This window comes from Chionomys nivalis, chromosome X (assembly GCF_950005125.1).
Source record: "Chionomys nivalis chromosome X, mChiNiv1.1, whole genome shotgun sequence".
Classification (NCBI taxonomy): Eukaryota; Metazoa; Chordata; class Mammalia; order Rodentia; family Cricetidae; genus Chionomys; species Chionomys nivalis.
In genome coordinates this window covers 21,101,374-21,125,928 of record NC_080112.1, presented here as the reverse complement: position 1 = coordinate 21,125,928, position 24,555 = coordinate 21,101,374, and the positions used below count along the sequence as shown (strand labels likewise).

Sequence of the window (24,555 nt, the reverse complement as noted above, 5' to 3'; positions counted from 1 at the left end):
TAAAATATTAATTTATTTATATTTGATGTGTATAAGTCTTTTGTCTGTGTGTGTGCATGAATGTCATATCTGGTTTGTGTGGAGGCCATGTGATTCCCCTGGAATGGAGTTACAGATGGTTGTGAGCCACCATCTAGTTGTTAGAACTCCAACACAGGTCCTCTGCAAGAGCATCACCCAGTGCTCCCTTCTGAGCCATCTTCCTAGTCCCTGTACTGTCTGTTTTTTGATGAGCTCCATGAACTAGTATCTGAACCTTACGGAGCAAGTGTTTTCAGGCAGAACATGAGAGCTGATTTGATAAGGCGCCCTATAGGACACAGGACAGAAGATGGTATTTCGAGTGGAGGAGACAGAGCTTATATCCATTTGTGTGTAAAGCACAGTAGAATGTTAGCATCTTAAAGGCTCAGCTAAGAGGCTCAGCTATTAAAGGCTAGACTCACAACCAAAAACATTGGAAGGACATACATGTTGGTTATGGGCCTCTGTTCCCAGGTAAATCGTATTCCTCTAAAGAAAAGATAGTTTATAGGGGAGTAATCTTGAGTGACCATGGCCCAGGAAAACAGATTTAGTTTAGCCCGAATTCCATATTCCAATGATAAAAGCAGATTCATGGAGTTTTATAATCTTACAGTCCAAAGATAGTCGTAAATCAAGGCACATTGGAAAATACATGGACAGGCACATCAAAGATGTGGTTACAGCAAGATGCTATGTTTGGGCTGGAAGAAGCTGAGGGTCTGGTAAATTAATAGATTTCAAAAGGTTTTTATCTTTTAGTCACAGAATATTAGTTCCAACACAGAGCTGGGCAAGCCGGGGCTGTTCTGGGACCTAAAGCTAGCCTGAGATAAGGTAATTAGTGCCTGGCCCTGCCACATTCTGATCTCCCCACAGTCCCACAGCTCTAATCAACCAGTCGGTCTCTGCAGCCCCAGCTGCTTTCCAGGAGTCGTTGCTCACAGTTACCATATTTAGGTATAAGGTCTGGGCAGATGTAATCAAGTTAACACAGTCCTCACTGCCTTGCGTGCTATGTTATTAAGCAATTCCGGGGACAGTCAGAACCCTGATGAGCAAATACTTGACATGCTCCCTCTGGAGATTCCTGAAAGGTGTGCTGAACGCAGCATGCTCTTCGCAACTGCACCTTCCTTGGTTTGTTTGGTTGGTTTTTTTTTTTTTTTTTTTTTTGGTTTTTCAAATGTTACTTCATGCCTACTTAAGTGAAATTTAAGAAATTGTCTTGATGCCTTTGAAGTCTAGAAATCCAGATGTGTGACTCACTGTAGACTTTTTATCCAGAAAAATCATTTGGCCAGTTCCCTTAGTTCTGTAAACAGATGACAGTAAGGCCCCCTTAGTCAAATGTTAGAAGATCTTTCTTCTCCTCTCCCCTCTTCTTTTCATTGTCTTAGTGATTTTATTTAGCGCTCAGGAGTTTGGAAGGAGTCGTAGAGCAATTTGCAAGAGAAGACAAGGGGCTTTCTGGAACGAAGCAGCAAAAAATACCACCCCTGCTATAGATTTAATGTTTTGGAAATCTGTTGGCATAGAGGAAAGAACACTGGTATTCCCCAAAGAAAAACTACCCTAAGGGCAGCAAGAATCTGTACTATTTAAATGATGGCTCAACCCTTGAGCCTAAGGATTAATTCCAAGGCTTAAAAACCAGAGACTGAACTTTCTAGGCACTATGATGTTTTGAGAATCTCCAGCAGATGATAACTGTTCACTTAAGTTATCTAGCCTCTTATATTACGCAGGACCGCTGGCAGAGGGCAAAAACAGCAGCTGTGTTACTGAACTGAGTAGATTTCCTCACCAGATTTTATAAACACCGCCTAGACTTACAGCTTGTAAATAGGACTCACCGCCTTGGAATGAGTCAGTGCCTAGAGTTTATCTTATGGAGAACAGAGACCTCTAAGGAGAGGCTGACCTCCCATTACTAAAAACTGATTCAAGGCTGGGGTGTAGCTTAGTTAATTGGTAGCGTGCCTGCAGAGCAGGCATGAAGCCTTGGGTTTGGATTCTATCTCCAGCACCCCATAAACCCAGTGTAGCGGTGCTGACCTGTATTTCCAACATTTAGAATGTAGGCAAAAGACTTGCCTCCACATTCAAAGTCATCTTTGGCTACAACTGTGTGTTTGAGTCCTTGTTTCAGAAAACGAAAAACAGTTGGGGCATGGGTCTGTAGCTCAGTGCTACAGTTATCTGTTCTACACATTCTTTCCCATCCACATTCTTGGGAATAAGAAACTAATTAACCCCGCTATCTACTCTGGTCCAATCAGTGGTGGCTTGAGAATATGGCCCATTTCCCACTGAGTAGGTCTTCGGAACCCTGAGTGAGATGTGAACACAGGGGAAGGCAATTGCAAACAATGGATTATCTCTACAATCCAGCTTTATACATTGGATTTCACAATGTAATAAACTAGAATGTCTTGCATATAATCAGTGTTCGATCAAATTTTTGTTGTTGTTGTTGTTTTTTTGTTGTTGTTTTTCAAGACAGGGTTTCTCTGTGGCTTTGGAGCCTGTCCTGGGACTAGCTCTGTAGACCAGGCTGGTCTCGAACTCACAGAGATCCACCTGCCTCTGCCTCCCGAGTGCTGGGATTAAAGGCGTGCGCCACCACCGCCCGGCTCGATCAAATTTTTAAATGAAGTGTTTATTGTTAATAAGTGAGAAGTTTTCCCCCATGGGAAAATTAAAGCCCTGAATATATCCAAGCATGTATCTTTCTCGTTTCTATTCTCCATTTGCAAATCTATTGTTGCTGGAAGCGTCATTCACACTGTTGTTTTGTTTGTCCTCGGGAAACCATTCTCAGGAAGCTTTTTCTCCACTGGGGATAGGAACTGAGTTCGAGGCCTCAGCCATGCTGGGCTCTACCAGTGAGATGAAGTGGAAGGCTACTTCAATAGTTACACCTCTACCCTGAGACATGTCAGATGGCAAGATCTACAAACTGGTAGATAATTCACTACCTAGAAGAGACATAATTAGGTTCCATTGCATCATCTTTGACCACCTCCAGACCTTCATGAGATACTGAGAGGCATGCAACTGTTGACCCCAGACAGTGAACAGAGGTACTGTTTTTCCTCACAGTGTGTGTGCATGCCCTTACTTACACAGACAACTCTACTGTATTAAGTGGTTACATGGAGCGTTCAGGGCCAGCCCAATACTCTAGCTCAAGAAATAAAAACAGCAACAATAAAACAAACAACCCTCTAGGCAAGTAAAGATACACCAGGAGAGAGCTGTCACTCTTCAAGTATTATTTTTCCTAATAAAGCTCTATCCCCAAGAAAGTGATTAAATTGTGTGTCCTGAAATCTCATCATAAATATCTCCATTTGGGGAGTAGTTGGGATTAAAAAAAACTTGAAGTTCTCCCACTAAAATAGAAGACCCAGGATATAGGTCCAGTGGCTCAGCACTTAGCATGCATGAGTCCCTAGGTTCCGTGCTCAGTATATAAAATGAATACATGGTAGAGTGGCTTAAATGACACCCAGTAACAGGATCTTATACAGATCTGGAACTCACGGAGGTTCTCATCATTGCTGGGATTAAGGGCATGTGTCACTATGCCTGGCTTATATACTGTTTTTAATTGAGAATATTTAATACGTATACTTTCAGCAATTGTAAAGAAGATATTACTATTGTCAACCATGTTATATAATCAGTCCTGGGAACTTATTTTTACTAACTAAAATTTTGTTGTTTGCTAAATTAACAGATTGTAATATTTGATTCTACTTTTTGCTGTTTCCTTTGTTTGTCATTTGGTTTTTTGAGACAAGAGTTTCTCTATGTAGCCCTGGCTATCCTGAAATTTACCCAGTAGAACAAACAGGCTGGCCTCGAACTGACTGAGACACCTCTGCTTCTGCTTCCAGGGAGAGGATTAAAGGTGTGTGCCACCACTGCCTAGCTGTGGAGCTAGTTTTCTTTTTCCATTTTTTTTTTTGATACAGGGTTTCTCTGTGTAACAGTCCTGGCTGTCCTGGAACTTGCTCTGTAGGCCAGGCCAGGCTGGCCTTGAACTCACAGAGATCTACCTGCCTATGCCTCCCGAGTGCTGGGATTAAAGGTGTGTGCCACCACCGCCTGGCATCTTTTTCCATTTTAATGTGGGTGCAGGGAATCAAATACAGTTTGGGTGGCAAGCACCTTTACCTGCTGAGCCAGCTGTGTTTCTGCTCTTTAGGTTTCCATATAAGTGAGATTACATCTATAGAAGCTTGGTTTATCTCACACAATGCTATGTTCTCCAATACTGCCTCACTGCTCACAAATGCCATTTCCTTTCCCCATGCTGGGGACAGCATCTGGGTCTCTTGTACAGCACTAGGCAAGCACTTTAGCCCTCAGCTACAGCCTCAGCCCTAGGACTGCCTTCATTTTTAATTATTTATTTATTTGGTTTTTGGAGACAGGGTTTCTCTGTACCTTTGGAGCCTGTCCTGGAACTAGCTCTTGTAGACCAGGCTGGTCTCGAACTCACAGAGATCCGCCTGCCTCTGCCTCTGCCTCCCAAGCTGGGATTAAAGGTGTGCGCCACCACCTCCTGGCTCTTAATTTATTTTTGCTGTGGTGTTGGGCATAAAACTCAGAGCTTTAGACATCACTGTACCACTGAGTTACAAAATCCCAGCCTTTGATTTCCTTCTCTGTATGGCTTGATACTACTCACTGTATTTATGCGCTTCATTGACTTTACTGTCTTAGTTAGGCTTTCTATTGCTGTGATAAAACATCATGACCAAAAGCAAATGGGGAGGGCAGAGTTTATCCTCTTTTACAATTCTTTTTTGTTTGTTTGTTTGTTTGTTTTGAGACAGGGTTTCTCTGTGGCTTTGGAGCCTATCTGGAACTAGCTCTTGTAGACCAGGCTGGTCTCGAACTCACAGAGATCCGTCTGCCTCTGCCTCTCAAGTGCTGGGATTAAGAGTGTGTGCCACCACCACCCCACATCATTTTATAATTCTTAAGTCACTTTCCATTTCTGAGAGAAGTCAGGGCGAGAACTCAAGGAAGGAACCTGGAGGCAAGAACTAAGTAGAGTTCATGAAGGGGTGCTACTTACTGGCTTGCTCCCCGTGGCTTGCTCTGCCTGCTTTCTTACACAGCCTAGGACAATCCAGAGATGTCTTGACCCACAATTAGCTGGGCCCTCCCACATCAATCATCAATCAAGAAAATGTTTCGTGAGCTTGCCTACAGGTCAATTTGATGGAGGTATTTTCTCAATTGAACTTCCTTCTTCCCTGTTGTCCCTCGCTTGTGTCAAGCTGACATTAAAAACTGGGTAACACAAATACTCATCCATTGATAAATACAGATTGATCCCATATCTTGGCTGTTGTGAATAGTGCCAAAATAAACATAAAGATATAGTGATTATATTTACTTTGGTTATATACACAGAATATTTTGACCCTTCCTACCCTTTAAGGCTATGGATAATACAATGTTTGTAGGAATATTCTTGGGTGCTATGTAGAAGGGGTTTGTATCTGGCTTTCTGGAAGCATCTCAGGGTAGAAAGCAAAACCTGGGAGAACAGAAGCTCTTGTAGGCAATCTGTAAAAGACATTCCCACATCAGTGGCAAGCACTAATGTAACACAGGGTCTGACAGCATAAAGGAACAATGTGGGAATGGGTAATGGATTGCTGAGTGCCAATATGTACAGTTTGATACCAAGAAATTAATACCTTTGCTCCTAGGTATCAGCAGTATATAGTAGCTCAATAATGTGGTTAGAGCCTGGGATAGAGGAACATCAAGAGGAATTAAGCTTCTTTTGTAGCATGCTGAGAAAAAAAAAAAGAGGAATTAAGAGTTATTTTCTTGCTCCAAGGAATGGGGAAGCTTTTTAGAGACTTGGGACCGATAGCCAGGTCTACAATACCAACACTTAGGAGGTAGGAATCAGGGAGATTAGGAGTTCAAGGTTATTCTCAACTACGTAGTGACTTCAAGGACTAGCCTGAGCCCTGTGCATATCCTCCCTTAAGATATCACAAAACAGACTATGGGAGAGGTAGAGAAAAATATGGGGAAAAACTATTCATATCTCAAAATAATGTTGAGCCACACATATTTTCTATTAAATGTTAGTATCCTGATAAAAGACATGAAATGCATTTCTTATCCAGTCACTCACTAGTTAAGACAGTAACTCTAAACCAGTCAGTGGTGGTGCAAGCCTTTAATCCCAGCACTTGGGAGGCAGAGGCAGGCGGATCTCTGTGAGTTCGAGACCAGCCTGGTCTACAAGAGCTAGTTCCAGGACAGGCTCCAAAACCACAGAGAAACCCTGTCTCGAAAAACCAAAAAAAAAAAAAAAAAAAAAAAAAAAAGAAAACCCTGTCTCAAAAAACAACACACACAAAAAAAAGAACCAGCCTGGGCTACATGAAACTCTATCTCACCTAGCCCTCCCCTCAAAAGCAACAAAAATGCTAAAAGCATGGACTAAAGTAGCTGGGTTCAAAATTTAGTTCTACTACTTATTTGCTGAGTTATCGTGTAACCTTGTAAACCTCTTTATGCCTTGGTTTACAAATTTTAAAAGTGGTGTTTAGACTGATACTTATATTCAGTGGATTCATATTTAATGCTATTTCATTGCTAACTGTTGTTATTATACACCTGAGTGAGTAGACAATGATTTAAATCTGCAGCGCAAAATATTTTTCCCAAGAATGCCTTGCTTGTGTGGTGCAGTGGATGGGAATGGGCGCCAGGGCCTGATCTTTTGAAAGGAATAGTTAGTTGTTTTAGAAACTGTATTTCAGGCTCAGGATCTCTGCTCCATAAATATTTCTCAGAGGCGTTTAGGCTCGTGACACTTCACAGTTAGAGAAAAGCAATGTGGGTTTATTCATTTTTATAGTTTTCTTTCCTCCTCCTCCTTCCTCCTCCTCCTCCTTCCTCCTCCTCTCCTCCTCCTCTTTTTTTTTTTGAGAAAGGGTTTCTCTGCTGCTTTGGAGCCTGTCCTGGAACTAGCTCGACGTAGACCAGGCTGGCCTCGAATTCACAGAGAGCCGCCTTTCTCTGCCTCCGGACTGCTGGGATTAAAGGCGTGCGCCACCACCGCCTGGCCATTTTTATAGTTTTTAAAAGTCAGGTGCCGCCAGGCGGTGGTGGCACACGCCTTTAATCCCAGCACTGGGGATGCAGAGACAGGCGGCTCTCTGTGAATTCGAGGCCAGCCTGGTCTAAGCAGAGCTAGTTCCAGGACAGCTAGGACTGTTACAGAGAAAGCCTGTCTCGAAGAAACAAAATCAAAACAAAACAAACGGAAGTGTCAGGCGCCCAAAGCGTGCTCTGACAGATGCCCCGGGCACACCTGGAAACATTGTATCCTTTTTGTTGTTGCTGTTTTGGGATTAATGGCATATGCCCCCACTGCACGGCTGAAACACTGTCTTTGAGGAGAAGACCAGTTAATATAACAAGACTAGAGAAACTGCACTGCTACACGTTGTTTTTTTCTTTTTTTGAGACAGAGTTTCTCTGTAGCTTTTGGAGCCTGTCTTGGAACTAGCTCTTGTAGACCAGGCTGGCCTCGAATTCACAGAGATCTGCCTGCCTCTGCCTCACGAGTGCTGGGATTAAAGGCTGCATGTTTTTAAGCAAGTCACTAAACCCAAAGGACCTGCTCACTTGTGCTTGGAGGGAGGTGGACATTAATTGTCCCTAGATGATTGGAGTGATAATCCTCCAAAGTTTTAGGCTTGCTTCGAGAAAAAATATTATTTATTTATTTATCTATTTATTTATTTAGTTTTTCAAGACAGAGTTTCTCTGTAGCATTGGAGCCTGTCCTGGAACTAGCTCTTGTAGACCAGGCTGGCCTCAAACCCACAGAGATCTGCCTGCCTCTGCCTCCCTAGTGCTGGGATTAAAGGTGTGCGCCACCACTGACTGGTTTAGAGTTACTGTCTTAACTAGTGAGTGACTGGATAAGAAATGCATTTCATGTCTTTTATCAGGATACTAACATTTAATAGAAAATATGTGTGGCTCAACATTATTTTGAGATATGAATAGTTTTTCCCCATATTTTTCTCTACCTCTCCCATAGTCTGTTTTGTGATATCTTAAGGGAGGAGGTGGCAAGACAGGCAAACAAATAATACAGGGCTTTGCCTTGGGATGCTGACCTCTAAAACTGATCCCAGGTGCATGTAGTGGTACATCTTGGCGTCCCAGCATTGGGTTCAGTAATTCAAGGTCATTCTTGGCTACCTAGTGAGCTCAAGGTCAGCCTGAGTACACACAAGACCTTGTTTCAAACATTCTCCTGGTTGTGGAGGAACACCAAAAATAGTTCAAGTGAAAATTTTTGTGGTTTCTCGGCAGTAATGCTTCCAAAAATAACTGGGTTATTGGATGTTTTTATGGGATAATATAAAGTCAAATTAGAAGTGATTAATAATTATTCAAATTTTATGTTAGCTGAATGGGAATATCACAGTTACCACTTGATAGTGGAAACCAGTGGGCAGAAAGGGAATGTTTTCCAACATATTGGTGATCAGCTGTAACTACTTACTGTCATTTCTGCCTGCAATGACATTTGTGCTTAGCACTGGACTTACATATACCAATAGTAGGTCTGCAAGGGGCTGGAGAGAAGGCTCAGCAGTTAAGAGCACTTGCTGCTCTTGCAGAGGACCTGGGTTTCATTCCCAGTACCCACATGGCAGCTTACAACTATTTTTAACTCCTGTTTCAGGCAATCCAATATCCTTTTTTGACTTCTGTGGGCATCAGGCACACATGTGGTGCACATACATACAGGCACATAAACATTCATATGCATATAAAAATTCTTCAAAGTTACTTGTAAAAAAAAAGCATTGAATAAGCCAGGCTGTGATGGCACAGGCCTTTAATCCCAGCACTCAGGAAGCCGAGGCAGGTGGATCTCTGTGAGTTCAAGGCTAGCCTGGTCTACAAGAGCTAGTTTCAGAACAGGCTCCAAAGCTACAGGAAAACCTTGTCTCGAAAAAAAAAAAAGCATTGAATGATTGAATGAAAATATTTAAAAACTTTAAAATAGTATTTCTACATTGAAAGGAATCTGTAGTTGGATGGGAACAACGTCATCTGATTTTTAAATTCCTAAAGCTGTATGTGTTTGTGTGTCACAGTGCTTAGTAATTACTGAGCAAGGAGTCAAAGATAGACTACCTGGAAGAGTTTGCATCAGAGCAGGTTGAACGGTTAGCATTCCTAAGCATTGCTCTGTGTTGATTGTATCATCACGCTCAGGGAACAGAGAAAGGCAGGGCCCGAGTGAGCCTGGTTTTTGAAGGTACCTGTGTGGCAGTCTTAGGACTGGCTGACTAGTCAACACAGAGAAGTAAAAAGGTGGCCACAGTTTCTAGTTACTGTCTCATGAGAGTAAGGACAGATTAAGACTTGAAATAACTTGGTAATCTTTGAAACTGTTGCTCGGTGTTTGTTTGGCTACCCTTCAGCGAGTCATTTCTGTTGTCTCCTCCTTGAGCCTCAGTTTCCTCCTTGTCAGGGCAGGCTTGTTATGCATCACAGGAACAGTTCCTCACTGTGCCTCATTCAGTATGTGGAGGACCTCTTAAAGCCACTGAGCTGAGGCTACCATGCCATGAAAGCTTCAAGAAGACTCACAAATTCGAGGAACTGGGAGTTTTTCAGAGAGGTGGATAATGGGAGACAGAGTCAGCCTCTGGGGAAAAAAAGTAGCTTTTTCCCTTGCTGGCAGTCCAAGCTCCTCAGAGTAGCAGGGGGGCGGGGCCAGGCATCAGAAGGGGTTGCTATGAGACGGAGGGGCCAGAGGAGGTTAACTGAACCTTTAAACCATTGCTCCCTCCCCCACTCGTCATCACGGGGCCATTGGCCATTGTTCCCCGCAAAATGGCGTCAGCAAACCCTCTCCCTGCCTGAGGCCTATGTTTGGCTAAGGATGGGAGTGGGACTCGAGGTGGGAACAAAACTACAATTCCCAGGGTACACCGGTCCCGCCTGTGAGGCACAGGCCACGTGCCTAGGCCTAGCAGTTACCCGCCGCCGTCAAAAATCGGTTAGCTCCTTTTTCCTATCCCTGCTTTGGTTGTTGTCCCCCCTCCCCCGCGCGCACTAAGGTCCTGGGGGCGGGGGGGCGGCGGTGGTATATGCCATGGCCCTTGCCCTCGCTTCATAGCCAGGAGACAGGTATTTGTAAATCTGTGCTTCGACTTCCAATCCCGAAGCCGGCAGGTATGGGTCTCGCGAGATAAACTGGGACCTGGAAAAAGTGAGTAAGGGGCTGCGGGTGAAAAGGTACCGGTGGGTACCACTTATCTATAGAGCAGCTTCATTTTTAAGGTTTTCAAAGAGCTGAAAATGGCCTGCGGGTGCTAGGAAGTGATCTGTGGACCTCTTTTTAAACTTTTCGTTTTTACGGGGAAAGTGGTGGTGAGGATGAGTGCTTCAGAACACGCAGGAGGTGTTTTGCGTGGCTCCTCGCTGAGCTTCTTCTCTTTGCCCGAGGGAGAAGGCTCTCTCCTCGACGCGGCATCCACCTTGCAGCGCTGAGTGCGGAGGGAGGTCGTGCGCATGCGCCTGCCGGCCAGCCTCTGGACGCCTCGCTGTGCCAGGGGCCGTTTGGAGTTGGGGCTGCTCAGTTGGCTTTCTCCGCCCCTCCCCCCTCGCCCTCCCTCCCTCCCTCCTTCCCCCCCTCCCCTTCCCTTCCCCGCCCCTCTCCGGTCCAGCCGAATTCTCTGGCTTCAGTACGCGTGCGCCCGGTCAGCTGCGGGGCGAGCGCGAGCTTGGGCTCGCACCCTGCTCCCCCTAACCCCGCCCGCTCTTTCCCTCGCCGCGGCCGCCGGCTCGGTGGGCTCGAGGGGAGACGCACGCACGCGCACAGGACTCGGCGACGAGCTCTCGAGACACCGAGGAGGGGAGTGAGCGGCGTCGGAGGAGGCATTAGAGGAGGAGGTATATATGTGTGTGTGTGTCTAGTCTACGGTGTAGCCGGTCGGGGGGCTGGCGGAGGCTTGAGATACAGCGAGGGAGAAGTGAAGAGAGTCGCTCTCCGTCGGTCAGCGTCTCCGGTTAGGTGAGGGTCCCGGCCAGCCCGGGACCCTGAGAGGGAGGAGGCCGGGGGGCGTGTCCGGGATCGGGCTGAGAGATGAATGGGCCCAGGATGAATGGAAGGAGGCAGCGGCAGCCAACATTCTGTTCAGAGTAAGCGCCCCAGTGTGTGTGCGTGCGCGCGTGTGTGCTTGTGTGTGTGTGTGTGTGTGTGCGGGTGCGTGTGCGTGTGTGCTGAGGGGGAGCTGCTTGACCAAGGAAGAGTGCGTGCGTGCGGTCACCCAAAGGTACTGGACGAGGCCGGACTCGGGTTTTGGGGCTGTAAGAGCTTGAGTCGAAGTGACCCAGTACGGAGAGGAAAATTAAGAGGGGAGGAAAGTGGGGAAGGACAGATTTGAGGTTAAGATGCGTTTTTTTTCTTTTTCTTTTCTGTTTCTGTTGGGGAGGGTGGTAACTTTGGCAGCTGATGGAAGACTAAGAGACGGGGAAGGTGAGGATCCAGGAGACGGTTGACAAAGGGACTGAGAGATCATTTAAGTGAGATTGGGCTACTAAGAGAATCGCTTTGGGTGTGGGATGTTCAACAAGGTTTGGGTGTGTTATATTGATGGAAATGGAGTTGGGGGAAGAGGAGGCTTAATTTTAGAGGTTCATTTGATGTAGAGGGGTCGACAGGACTGAAATATAGGTGAGGGATATAGGAGGCTGATTGTGTAAATTGTGTTAGGTGTAAGGGAATTGAGAGGTGTGGTTTGTGTTCTGTGACTGACTTGCTCCGGAGGAGAGGGGATGATAGGGTTAGGATAAAAGTCATGAGGTGCTTTCCCTGTACTGAAAGAGGTTTTGTTTAGTTAAGAGCTGTGAAACATTTATATTGTGGGATGTGGGTGGAAACCCCCAGAGTGTATGTCTCTCTGTATCTTGCCAGTCGATACAATGTTAAAACAAGACTAAGCTTCAAAAGAGGTGCGAGTTTTGTGTCTTGCTCCTCTCCCTCCCTCTCGCCCTCCTTCTCCTCCACTTCCCTCCCTCCCTCCCTCCCTCCCTCTTTCCCCCCCTACCCATCTTTCTGTCTCTCAGTCTGGGTCTCATCCTGTAGCCAAGGTTGGTCTTGAATTCCCTTTCATCCTCCTGCCTCAGCCTTCAGGTGTGATTCCTTAAGGGTTACTGTTGAGACAGTTGTATGAATCAACTAATAGTCTTGAGTTGTGAAAAATCTGTGTAATAGTGATTGCATCTAATATTTGGAGGCTTTGTTACCCGTTTTTCATGAATCCTATTTTGTTTTGTTCTGTTTTTTGAGACAAGGTCTTACTATGCAGGCCTGATTGACCTGGAACTTGCTTTGTAAACTAGGGAGGCCCTGGAACTCAGAGAAAACTGCCTGCCTCTGCCTTCTAAGTTTTAATATAAAGAGAACTTTTCAAGAGATCTTAGTGTATGACACAGAAGGCAAGGTGTTTTTAGACAGCCTACAACTTTTTGGATTGTTGAATTTAAATTTAAACCGGTCAGCCCGAGGGAGAAATACTTTGTATTAAATGTTAGCCCAAATGCACAAAATCCGATTTTGAGTGTTTAATAGTGATATCTGATGTTTTTGGTTATTCTTGAATTTATTTTATTTGAAAACTGGCACTTGCTTTTGGTGTTTCTGTTTCTTTGATGAGGAGTCACCCCAGGGCCTTGGCTATGCTAGGCATCCCTCTAACCTCTGAGCTGCATCTACAGCTGGTGTAACTTTAAATTACAGTAGATTACTTGGACATTTTACTCTCTGAATTTGGTACTTAGCATCTAATAAGGTCTTGTGGTGTTTTCATTCTGTTCTGGGTCAGAATTAATGATTATGAATTTTTAACTTTTTATGATGATTTTTACAAGTTTTGCTGATATATATTGAGTTCTTGGAAATGTAAATTTAAGAACATATTTTGCATTCTGTCTGTTTCGAAATTGGAACGAGTATAATTTTTTCTTTGACTACTTATATATGCGTACATACCAACATATATATATATATATATTTATATATCAAGCACACATTAAATGTAGTAGAAATATAAAGGAACAGTGGGAGCTTATAAATGGGCATCTCTTCCAGGGAAGGTGGTCTCCTAGTTTTTAACTAGATATTCCTGGAGTGGAAAGGCATATAAACATAGAAGTGTATTTGAAGAGTGGGATGAGATAAGGCTGGAATCAGATGCTGGGTTTGAGGCTGAAGAGAACTAGACTTAGTTCCCTAACGCCCTTTCTGCTCCTCCTTTCTTCCCTTTGCTGCCTGCTCCACTGTGCCCCTCTTTAGATTGTCTACATACTTTACACATTCTTTCACGCTATCTTTCTGTATTTTCCTCATATTTGAAAGAAAGTAGAAAGGTCATAGGTAAGTCTGGTGTGCTGCTGCTACAGTACCTTTAATCCCAGCACTTAGGAGACAGAGGCAGGCGGATGTTTGTGAGTTCTAGTACAGCCTGATCTACACCTAAGAGTTATTTAGTGAGACCACATATCAAAACCAACACTGCAAACAAACTAACAAAAACAACAACAAAGCAAAATGCTTGATTTAAAAGAAACTGTTTGGAATTGAACCCACGGTCTCCTGCCTGCTACTTTAACACTCTCTCAGGAAGTAAGCACTTCTGACTTTGGACCAATGTTAATGCTTCCATCACGAGTCTACATTCATTGCCATAATTATTTCTTAGTGTTTCAGGCATTGGATGTTTAAGTTTTTCTTTATAAAGCAGAAGAGTTTCTGTTTTCACTAAATTGTCCATTATTAGTCAGTAATTAATAAGGCCAAAGACTGCAAAGAAATATAATAGAAATATAGAAAATAAGAAATGTTATAGTAGTAACAAATTTCTAGTTAGGTACCTGAATTACAACTAATTAGTGAGGATGGACGTGGTGGTGCACACCTTTAATCCTAGCACTCTGGAGGCAGAGGTAGGTGGATCTCTGTGAGTTCAAGGACAGTCTGGTCTACAGAGTGAGTTCCAGGAAGGCCAAGACTACTTAGTGAGACCCTATCTTGAAAAACCAAACAAAAATAATTAGTAGAGAGCTTAAATTTCTGTGTAGATGTTTTTCTGTGAGGGATGAATTGTGAGCAAGAAAAAAGAAACCCCTTCTGTCTCTTATTTTGGTTTTAAGTATCCAATTCTATTTGTAGATATACTTAGGTCTCCTGGCTAAAAGCCAAGATTCTTTCACAGGAGCGTGTCTTACTCATTTTTATTTGAGATATAAAATTTGTGATATTGTTAGGAAATGACTATTTTTGATGAGTGTAAAGGACATATATAAATGGATTTATTAGGAAATTAGTATTGATGCCATTTTTAATCTAATTTTTATTTTTGGGTTTCATATATAAGTACTGTATTTATAGTTGTTCTATAAATATCTAATGAGATGTTTGGTTTGAAAAATGTTGTTGAGAGTGTTTTATTGTAGAAATGAGCCTTTAATGCCTTTTATTTCATGAATATGTATTTCTTCTGAAAGTTTTTCTTTTTTCATTTTTTCCCTTCCATATAAATCTTTCCTTTCTTATTGCCCTTCTCCCTTACCTTTTAAAAGAAACTGTTTGGAATTGAACCCACGGTCTCCTGCCTGCTACTTTAACACTCTCTCAGGAAACTATATCCCCACTCAGGCTCCTTTAAAGTCTTAGTAGAAATGAAACATATCTTTGCCATCTTTTAGCATGAATACTTTTAAATTGTGATTAAAACTCAGTAACAAATTTACCTTTTAATAATTTCATTTTATTTTTTGTGGTACTTAGGACTGAATTATCAGCCCTGTGCATACCCAGAAAGCATTCTGCTACTGATCAACATTCTCAGCCCTCTTAGCTTTTTGAGAGAGGGTCTCAGTAAGTTGCCCAGGGTGTACTTGAACTCACTTTGTAGCCTGGGCAGACCTTGAATTTATGATCCTACCTCACCCAGGTTGCTGAGATTTCAGGCCTGGCCTTAAACCGTTTTTAAAGTATACTTTTTTATTTCTTTGGTTTTTCAAGACAGGGTTTCTCTGTGCCTTACCTGTCCTGTCCTGGAACTAGCTCTGTAGACCAGGCTGTACTGAAACTCACATCAGCTTTCCTCTGCCTCCCAAGTGCTGAGATTAAAGCCGTGCGCCACCACCTGGCTAAAGTATACATTCACCTTTGTCACTAAGTAACTTTACTGTATTTGAAGCTAGTATCTAATTCCAAAATGTTTTCATCACCTTGAAAGGAAACTGTACTTACTCAGTAAGTGCTCACTCTCCATTCTCCCCGCCTCTTAACACCTAGTGGTCCTTATTTATCTGTCTGGATGGTTTTGCTCAGTCTCTAATCATAATACTAACCCTAAGCCTCTTATGTCGGACTTTTTTCTTTTAAATCTTTGCTGAGCCCCCCAAACTGTGTGTGTATGAGCATGTCGTTTTATGTGAATGTGGGTGTGTATGTCACACATACAGAAGTCAGAGAACAACCTAAGGGTTCAGTCTTTGCCTTTCATCTTGCATTTCATCTGAAAGTTCTCCTGTCTCCATTTCCCAACTTGCTGTAGGAATATTGAGATTACAGATGCATGCTACAGCATCTGGCTTTACCTGGGTTTTGGAGAACCAAATTCAGGTCCTCACAAGTCCTATCCCCAGCTCTTATGCCCAACTTGTTTCTCTTAGCATGTTTTTGATATTTACCCAGTATGCATGTCTCATTCCCTTCTATGGTTGAGTAATAAATATTCTACTGTGGAGTATAGCACAGTTTAAAAGACTCCATTCATGAGTTCATAAACATTTCATACCCACCTTTAAACTTTTGTGAGTAGTGCTGCTTTAACTATTTACCTGTAAGATTCTTCTTAAGCACCCATCTTAACTTATTTTGGGTATGTAGATAGAAAAGAAATTAATGGATCACATACAAACTATTTTCTACAGATGTGCCGCCATTATACATTATCATACTCAATATATATGGATTCCAATTTCGGTATCTCCTCCCCACACTTGTTACTCTTTTTATGAATTATAAGAGAGTTTTTTTGATGGTTTGTAGAAATTTATTTTAATTTTATGGTGGTAAAACATTAGTTTTATGCTGTGTGATGGCTCATGCCTTTAATCCCAGCAAAGCCATTGAGATAAGCAATGAGGAGAAAGAGGCAGGTGGATCTCTGTGAGTTTAAGACCAGCCTGATCCACATAGAGAGTTCCATTCCAAGTCAGTCAATGATACAGTGTGACCCTATCTCAAAATGAAAAAGATAGAAATCAGTCATGAGGATCTATCCCAGAACTTTCATTCAGCCACCTGCAACACAGTAACTGTTAGCCACATTGCCATATCGTAAAAGACCTTTGTTTTAAAATTTGACTGTTTTTTTAAATTGAGTTAAAAAAGGTTTTTTGTTGTTGTTTTGTTTTTTGAGACAGGGTTTCTCTGTGTAACCACCCTGGCTGTCCTGGAACTCACTCTGTAGACCAGGCTGGCCTCGAACTTACAGATATCCTCCTGCCTCTGCCTTCTAAGTACAAAGATTAGAGGCATTTGTCTGAGTTAAAAGAGTTTTTAAAAACTATATTCTAGAAACTAGACTCTGCTAGGTGATATCCTTTGCTAGTAATTTCTCCCATTCTGTTAATGAATTTTCTTTTTTAAAATTTATTTTTATTTATTTATTTATTTATTTTGTGTTTTGCCTGTATGTGTGTCTGTGTGAGGGTGCTGGATCCTGGAGTTACAGACAGTTGTGAGGTGCCATTTAGGTGCTGGGAATTGAACCTGGGTCCCCTGGAAGATCAGTCAGTGCTCTTAACTGCTGAGCCATTCCTCCAGCCCCAAGTTGTCTTTTTTTTTTTTTTTTATGGTGCAAGATCTCTTATATGCTAGATAGGTAGTCTACCACTGAGTTATATTTCAGCCCTGGTTTTTTTTTTTTGTACTTTGGTTGATTGAAGAATTTTAGTATTTATTTATTTGTCTGTTTGTTTGTCTGTCTGTCTGTTTTGAGAGTCTTGCTGTGTAGCCCAGGCAGGGCTTTGCACTTTTGATCAAAGGCTCAGCCTCCTAAGTGCTAGAATCATAGGCATGTGCCATGTCTGCCATCTAGTTAGTGTGTTTGGAGGCACTGAAGTTTTGGAGCACCATGAAGTCCAGTTATCCAATATTTCTTTTGTTGCTTATGCCATTTGCTCATTCTTTTTTTTCTCCCCTCCCCCCACAGGCTGGCCTCAAAGTTGTGTAACCAAGGATGACCTTGAACAATTCTTTTAAAAGATTTATAAATTTGATGTGTATGAGTGTTTTTCTTGCATGCATATATGTGTACTGCATGCATGCCTGGTGTCTATGGAGGCCAGAAAGGGGGCTTTGATACCCTAAAATTGTGAGTTGTCATGTGGGTGCTGGTAACCAAAGCTGGGTCCTCTGAAATAGCAGTAAGTACTCTTAGCCACCAGCTCTCAACTTCTTAAAATATTTTTATTAGTTGAGAATTTCATATAATATATGTTGATCATATTTACTGGCCTTTCCTCCTCCAATCCTTTCATATCCACCCTCACCACTCTCTCCCTCCAATGAGTTTTCTTTTTTCCCCCATGAAGTCATTCTGTGTTGCCTTACTACTTTTGGATGTGTGGCCTGCCCTGGAGTGTGGTCAGCCTACCAGGGGTCACGCCATTAAAAATGGCTGACACTGCTATCCCAGCAATTATCAATTGCCAATAGCTTCTCAACTCTCCTCCCTTCTTTTACATGTGAATTGACTACAAGTTTTAAACTTTACATTTGTAAAGATTGTATGTTGTACTTGCTGTGTGGGGATGTCTCAAAGCTTCATATTAGTCAGAGAGATGTTTATATTTTTAAAAATCTTTATTGTTGTTATTAGCGTGTGTGTGTGTGTGTGTGTGTGTGTGTGTGTGTGTGTGTAAGTCAGAGGACAACTTTATGGAGTTGATTTCCTCCTTCTTTATGTGGATCTCAGAGAGGTGAACTCAGATCATTAGGCTTGCAAAGCAAACACCTTTTCTCATTGAGCCATCACATCAGCCCCAGGGAAACTTTTATATGATTCAACTTCATATGATGAGCTAAAAAAATCCTTATGTTATGCTTTTTGCCTACTTTTTAATTTATATATCTTTATGTGAGATATTCATATATGTTCAAATCTGTTCACTCATGCCAGTGTGTCTGAGATTAGATATTAATACCAGGTGTCTTCTGCTGTAGTGCTCCACCTTAGTTTTTGAGACAGGGTCTCTTGCTCACCAAATTACTAGACCAGTGAGCTCATGGGATCTGCCTGTTTTGACTCTGCGCTGGGGTTACAGGTAACCATCATGCTCAGCTATTTTACAAGGGTGCTGGGGAATCTGAACTTAGGTCCTGATATTTGTACAGTAAGCATTTTACTCACTGAGCTATTTCTCCAGTGTCATTTTTGAACTAAGATTATTTGTCATGTACAGTGGTACATTTCTGTAATCCTAACACCCAGGAAACCAAGGCAGGAGTACTGTAAGGTCAAGACCAGCTTGGTCTACATTGTGTAAAGTGAAATATTCCTTTAAAATTAGAGAAAAAATAGTTGGGCATGGTGGCTCATACCTGTAATTCTAGTACTATGGAAGCAGAGGCAGGAAGATCTAGTTTGTGTCTGAGGGCAGCCAAATTACATGGAGAGTTCCAGGCCAGTCTGGGCTTAAATATCTTGTCTGAAACCAACTAATCAATCAATGAGCCAAGCAAACAAACAGCAAAAACAAGCAACAACAACCCAAAAAAAAAAAGAATAAAAGAGTTTGTCTCAAATTATTTGGATAGATAGATTCCTGATCTGAACAATCATAAACCATATAACAGATATAATTGCTTTTTTAGATATATGGATTGCCAACTTTTGGTTAAATAGTAGATAATTATGACTTACATCTATTTTCACTGAATTTTTTTTTTAGCTTAATTTAGCCCCAGGTAGCCTGGAAGTTGTAACCCTTAGCCACCTATTGTGCTGGGATCAACATGCCTTTGTGCTGACTTCTTCACTAATGTATATGTAATCAATCCCTTACAGAGACTTTATTTCCAAAGAATGTGATGTGGTTTTGCAATGTATATGTCTGTGCAACTTAGTGTTATATGACTACATGTATATAAGGAGCTCCTTTTTAGGAGTAGTTATAAGTAGGGTTGGGAGTAAGATACTGGTGTTGAACTCTGGCTTGTTTTTTGTGGGGCTAGAGATGGGAACTCAGGACCTGGCACATTCTAAGCAAGTTCTCTGTCACTGAGCCTTCCTTTTCTCCTACCTCCTGACTTTTTTTTCTAGCTGTGTCATTTTTAGTTCAGTTTAGTTGATCCCTGTTTAGTTTTTCAATATTTTGGCATTTTGACAGGCGGGGATACTCACCACTATACTAACGAGGATATTTTGGCATTTTGAAATAGTCTCTCGTAGCTGTATAGCCACGATCTCAGATTTGCTGTATAGCCACGGATAATTTTGAACTTCGAATTCTTTTGCCTTTGACCTTCTGAGTGCTGAGATTATCGGTGCACACCACAATGTTGGGCTTTCTGAGTTGCTGAAACAGCTCAGCAAACATTCTGAATCAAATCCTCAGCCAGTTTTGTTTTTTCGAGACAGGTTTTCTCTGTAGTTTAGAACCTGTCCTGGAACTCACTCTGTAGACCAGGCTGGCCTTGAACTCACAGAGATCCACCTGCCTCTGCCTCCTGAGTGCTGGGATTAAAGGTGTGCTCCACCATCGCCCAGCCCATGCATGTATTGTTGCATGTATGTATGTGAGCCATGCGCATGCCTGGCATCCAAGGAAGCCAGAAGAGGACATTGGATTCCCTAGAACTGAAATTTTAGGCAGGTGTAAGCCACCACATGGAGGCAGAGAACTGAATCCTAGGTCCTCTACAAGTGTTTTAACCACTGAGCCATCTCCCCAACCCCTCCCATCAATCATCTTTTTAATAAAAGAGACCAATAACCTAAGCTAGGCCAAGTCTGATGTTCAAAGAATCCTCTTATATTAGCCATCAGAGTAGCTGGAGCTATAGATGCCCACATTTTTTTCTGTGACAGGATCTCACTATATAGCCCAGGAAGATGGCCGGTACTGGGATTGCAAGCATGGGCCACCATGCCCACCATATTACACTTAATTTTTTGAGTCTTTTTTTAAAAAAAGAGAGTAGTATTATTTTACTTATCTCAAGATTCTTGTGATAATTGGATGGAAAAGTGTGTAGAAATATTTAGAAACACATGGTTTGTTTCTAAGAGAAAGGGTTTTATTATATAACCCTGGCTGGCCTAGAACTCACACTGTAAAGCAGGATGGCCTCAAACTCACAGAGATCTATCTGCCTCTGCCTCATGCTTTTAATACCTGCACTCGGGAGACAGAGACAGGTTGTTCCCTTTGAGGTTGAGGCCAGCCTGGTCTACATAGAGAATTCCAGGCCAGCCAGAACTGCATAATAGAGAGATCTTATCTCAAACAAAAAACAAGTAAGCCTTTCTTCAGGTTACTAAGAAATCCTTCGTCCTTGTTATGCCAGATTTTTTTTTAGTAATTACTGTAGTTTTGCTTTTATATATTTAGCTGTATAATCCACATTAAATCTATTTTGCGACTGATTTTAGGTAAGTCTTTAACTCCTGTCCCAATAGATAGCCACTTATCCTGACACAATTTTTTTTTTGAGACAGGGTTTCTCTGTATAACAGTCCTATCTGTCCTGGAACTAGCTCTTGTAGACCAGGCTGGCCTCCAACTCACAGAGATCTACCTGCCTATGCCTCCCGAGTGCTAGGATTAAAGGTGTGCGCCACCACCGCCCGGCCTGACACAATTTATTATACTATCTGCTCTCCACAAATTTGAAATTTAAAAATTTGAAATTATTCCCAAGTGTGCCTATTTCTTGTTTTTTTTTTTAAATATGTCTATTTCTGTGTTCTATTTCTTTTGGCCATTTGTGTATTTCTGTGATGAAACCATATTGTTTAGGCAACTATAGCTATATTATATATTAATATTTGATAAAGAAAAATTTTCATTATCCCATTTCAAGATTTTAGGGGTGGGGGAATTTTGGTGCTGGCTTCCTGTAGCACAAGCTGGCCAGGAACTCATGGCGATTTGCTTTCCTTAGCCTCCCGGATGCTGACATTCTAGAAATGAGCCAACATGCTATTCTTCAAGATATTTTTGGTTTTCCTTGTTCTCTCTTTGAGAATCATCTTGTTTGTTTGGGATTTTGATTGGATTCACATTGACTTTGTGATAAGATAAACTAGTGGTAGGGAAAGTGATTGTGTTAGCAAGTGTGGTAGTGTCTTGCTCTAATCCCAGCATTTGAGAGGCTGAGATAGAAAGGTTGCTGTGAGTTCAAGGATAGAATGGATTGCATACTGTCTCACAAAACAGAAACAACAATAATAAAGACGTTGATTGGGTGTAGTGATGCATATTTATAATCCTAACACTTGGAGAAGGAATTCAAGATTATCCTTGGCTCTGTAATGAACCTGGGTTGCAAGAGAGTCCCCCCCCCCCCCCCCGCCAATAGTAGGTCTTTCCTCTGAAAGTTTTCTTTTTATAGGTGCTTCATATTTTTTCTTAAGATTGGCTCTGCCCCCCTCCCGAGATAGGGTTTTTCTGTGTAACAGGCCTGGCTGTCCTGGAACTAGCTCTGAAGACCAGGATGGTCTCCTCCTCTCCGAGATCCGTCTGCCTCTGCCCCCTGAGAGCCAGAACTAAAGGCGTGTGCCACCATTGCCAGGCAAACTTGTCGTTTTTAAAACATAGTTTTCAAGATTTATTTTTATTTATGTGTATATGTATATTTGTATGTGGGCATATGCCATATGGGGACATTAGATCCCCTGGAGCACCGGTCATGGGTGCTAGGAACCGATCTTTGGTTCTTTGGAAGAGCAACAATAGCTTTTAACCCTGAAGCAGTTTCTCCAGCTCTTTGAGTGTATTTTTTAAATGAGTATTTTATAAATGCTTTGTTGCTTTTTTGAGCATGACAGATGTTTTGTGGGGAGACAGGGTTGAGATTGGGTCTCACTATGTAGCCTAAAGCCAGCCTTGAACTCATTGTTATCTTCCTGTCTCAGCCTTCTGATTGTTGAGATTGCAGGTGTGCACCGCCGGACCCAGCTCCAGCTAGTTGTTTTAAAGTTATTTTACTTTATGTGAATGGGTGTTTTACCTGCATGTATATCTGCATACTATGGGAGTGCCTGGTACCAGCAGAGAACAGAAGAGGATGTTAAATCCCCTGGAACTAGGGTTACAGATAGTTGGAAGCTGCTATGTGGGTGGCTTAAATTATATTTTCTAATGATTATTACTGATGTATATGTAAGAGTATTGACTTTGACTTTGGTGTTTATATTGAGTTCTTTGTTTCCTAGTATTTTTTAGTTGATTTGCTGACTCTTCTAAGTAATCATGTAGTCTAGTCTGTAAGGTTTGGCTTTATCTTCTTCTTTTCTGTTTTGAAGCATGGTCTTATGTAGCTTGATCCTGATCCTCCAGTCTCTCACCTGCTAGTGCTGGTATTAAAAGGTATGCATCACCACACCCCTCTTTTTTTCTTTTTCTTTAAAAAAAGTTAGAATTTCATTTCAGTATGAAGTCTAGGATGGCCACAAGCTAGTAGTTCTCCTGCCTTAATTTCTGTTATGCTGGGATTACAGGAGTACATCATTATGCCCCATCTCATTTTATATTTGTTCATCTTGCTTTATTTCCTCATTGGTAGCAGTGATAATAGCAACTTTTGAATTCTTCTTCCTTTTTTTGGAGATAAAATCTTATGTATCCTAGGCTGGCTTTGTAGCCAAGGAAGAACTTGAACTCCCGATTCTCCTGCCTCTACCTTCTGAGTATTGAGATTACAGTTGCGGGTCCCATGCCTGGTTTATGGGATGCTAGGGATCAAACCTAGGGCTTTATGCATACTAGGCAAGCACTCCATCAGATGAGCTACATCCCTAGCCCTGGCTTATTCTTGACTTGTTAATCATTATTTGTATGGAAGATGGCTTAACCTCACTTGTAAGTTAAATGTTAACTGAAAACATACTGAAGACTGAAGCTGTAGCTTGGTGATTGAGTACTTGCTAATTTGCAAGACCATGGGTTTGATTCTCTGTGTTGCATAAAAATAAAGCATACTGAGATTTTAAAATCACATTAGTGTTAAAAAAGTGTTTAAGACCTTTTTGTCAAGGGTGTAAGGCAAAAGATGCGTATTGTTATGTGGAAGTTTAAATGGTATAATGGTCATGGGAAGCAATTTTCTAGCACTATATAAATATTATATACATTCATTTTGATATATTAGTGTATTTCAATGAAAGTTAAAAATGTATATGCATATGCCTGCTAGAAATATGTACATATATATACATGTATCTATACATGTGTAATGAAATATAGTAGCAAAATTTTTAATGCTACAGAATAAGAATTAAGAGCCTTCTATGTGCTGAAAAGAAAAAAATCCTAAGTCCATGACTATTAAAAAATGAGCAATCCTAGCATTCAGAATTCAAAGAAATCCTGGTATACATATGCTATTTGTCTCAAAATTTCAAGACAAGAAGAAAAAAAGTTTTGTGAGTTGGGTATGATATTATTCACCTGTAGTCCCAGCTTTTGGGCGACTGTGGCAAAAGGATGACTTAAACCTAGAATTTTGTGCCAACTTGAGTAATGAAGTGAGGTTTGCTTCAAAATCAAAACAAAATTTCCCAAGTTTAGATAGTGCAGCCCTGTAATCTCAGCTATTCAGGAGGCTGAGATAGTAGGATTGCAAAAAATGGACTACAGACTGAATTTAAGGCCGTCCTGGGCAACTTAATGAGAGCCTGTCTCAAAATGAAAAGCAAAAGGAACTCAGGGTAGAACACTTGTCTAACAAGTAGAAGGCCCAGGCTCTAGTACTGCAAACAACAAAAACTTACTGTATATTATACTGTTTGGCATGCAAAGATAAGACTTTGAAGGTGCTTGGAGTGGTAGGGTACTTGCCTAGCATGTGTCCTGAGACACTAGATTCCTTCCCCAGCATTGCACAACAAATAAATGAAGAAATATGGTATCAGGCATCGTGCCACATGGCCTGTAAAGCCAGCATTTTAGAGGCTTAGGTAGGAGGATTGGTAGGAGGTGTGAATTTAAGATCAGACTGGATTAAATAACAAGTACTGGACCAGCCAGGGCTACATAGCAATACACTTTCAGAAAATAAAAACAAACAAAACCCTAAAACACAGTTTACTACAAGATAAAAGCAAAAGAATATAAATGAAAAATGAAAAAAATAGAAATGAAAATATGGCAAATAACTATGACTTTGGATAAAATGTTAAATCCTTGAGGACGGGG

At 41.8% G+C, this 24,555-nt stretch overlaps 1 protein-coding gene across 3 annotated transcripts in view; it reads left to right on the top strand.

The window, feature by feature from the left end:
• Positions 1–10,893: 10,893 nt before the first annotated feature.
• The window catches only part of Wnk3 (WNK lysine deficient protein kinase 3), a 135,030-nt gene continuing 121,368 nt past the window's right edge, over positions 10,894–24,555 (top strand). For all 3 annotated transcript variants that reach the window (XM_057760117.1, XM_057760116.1, XM_057760115.1), the window contains exon 1: positions 10,894–11,007. The gene's annotated coding sequence lies outside the window, so the exon portion shown is untranslated. The remainder of the gene's footprint in view (positions 11,008–24,555) is intronic.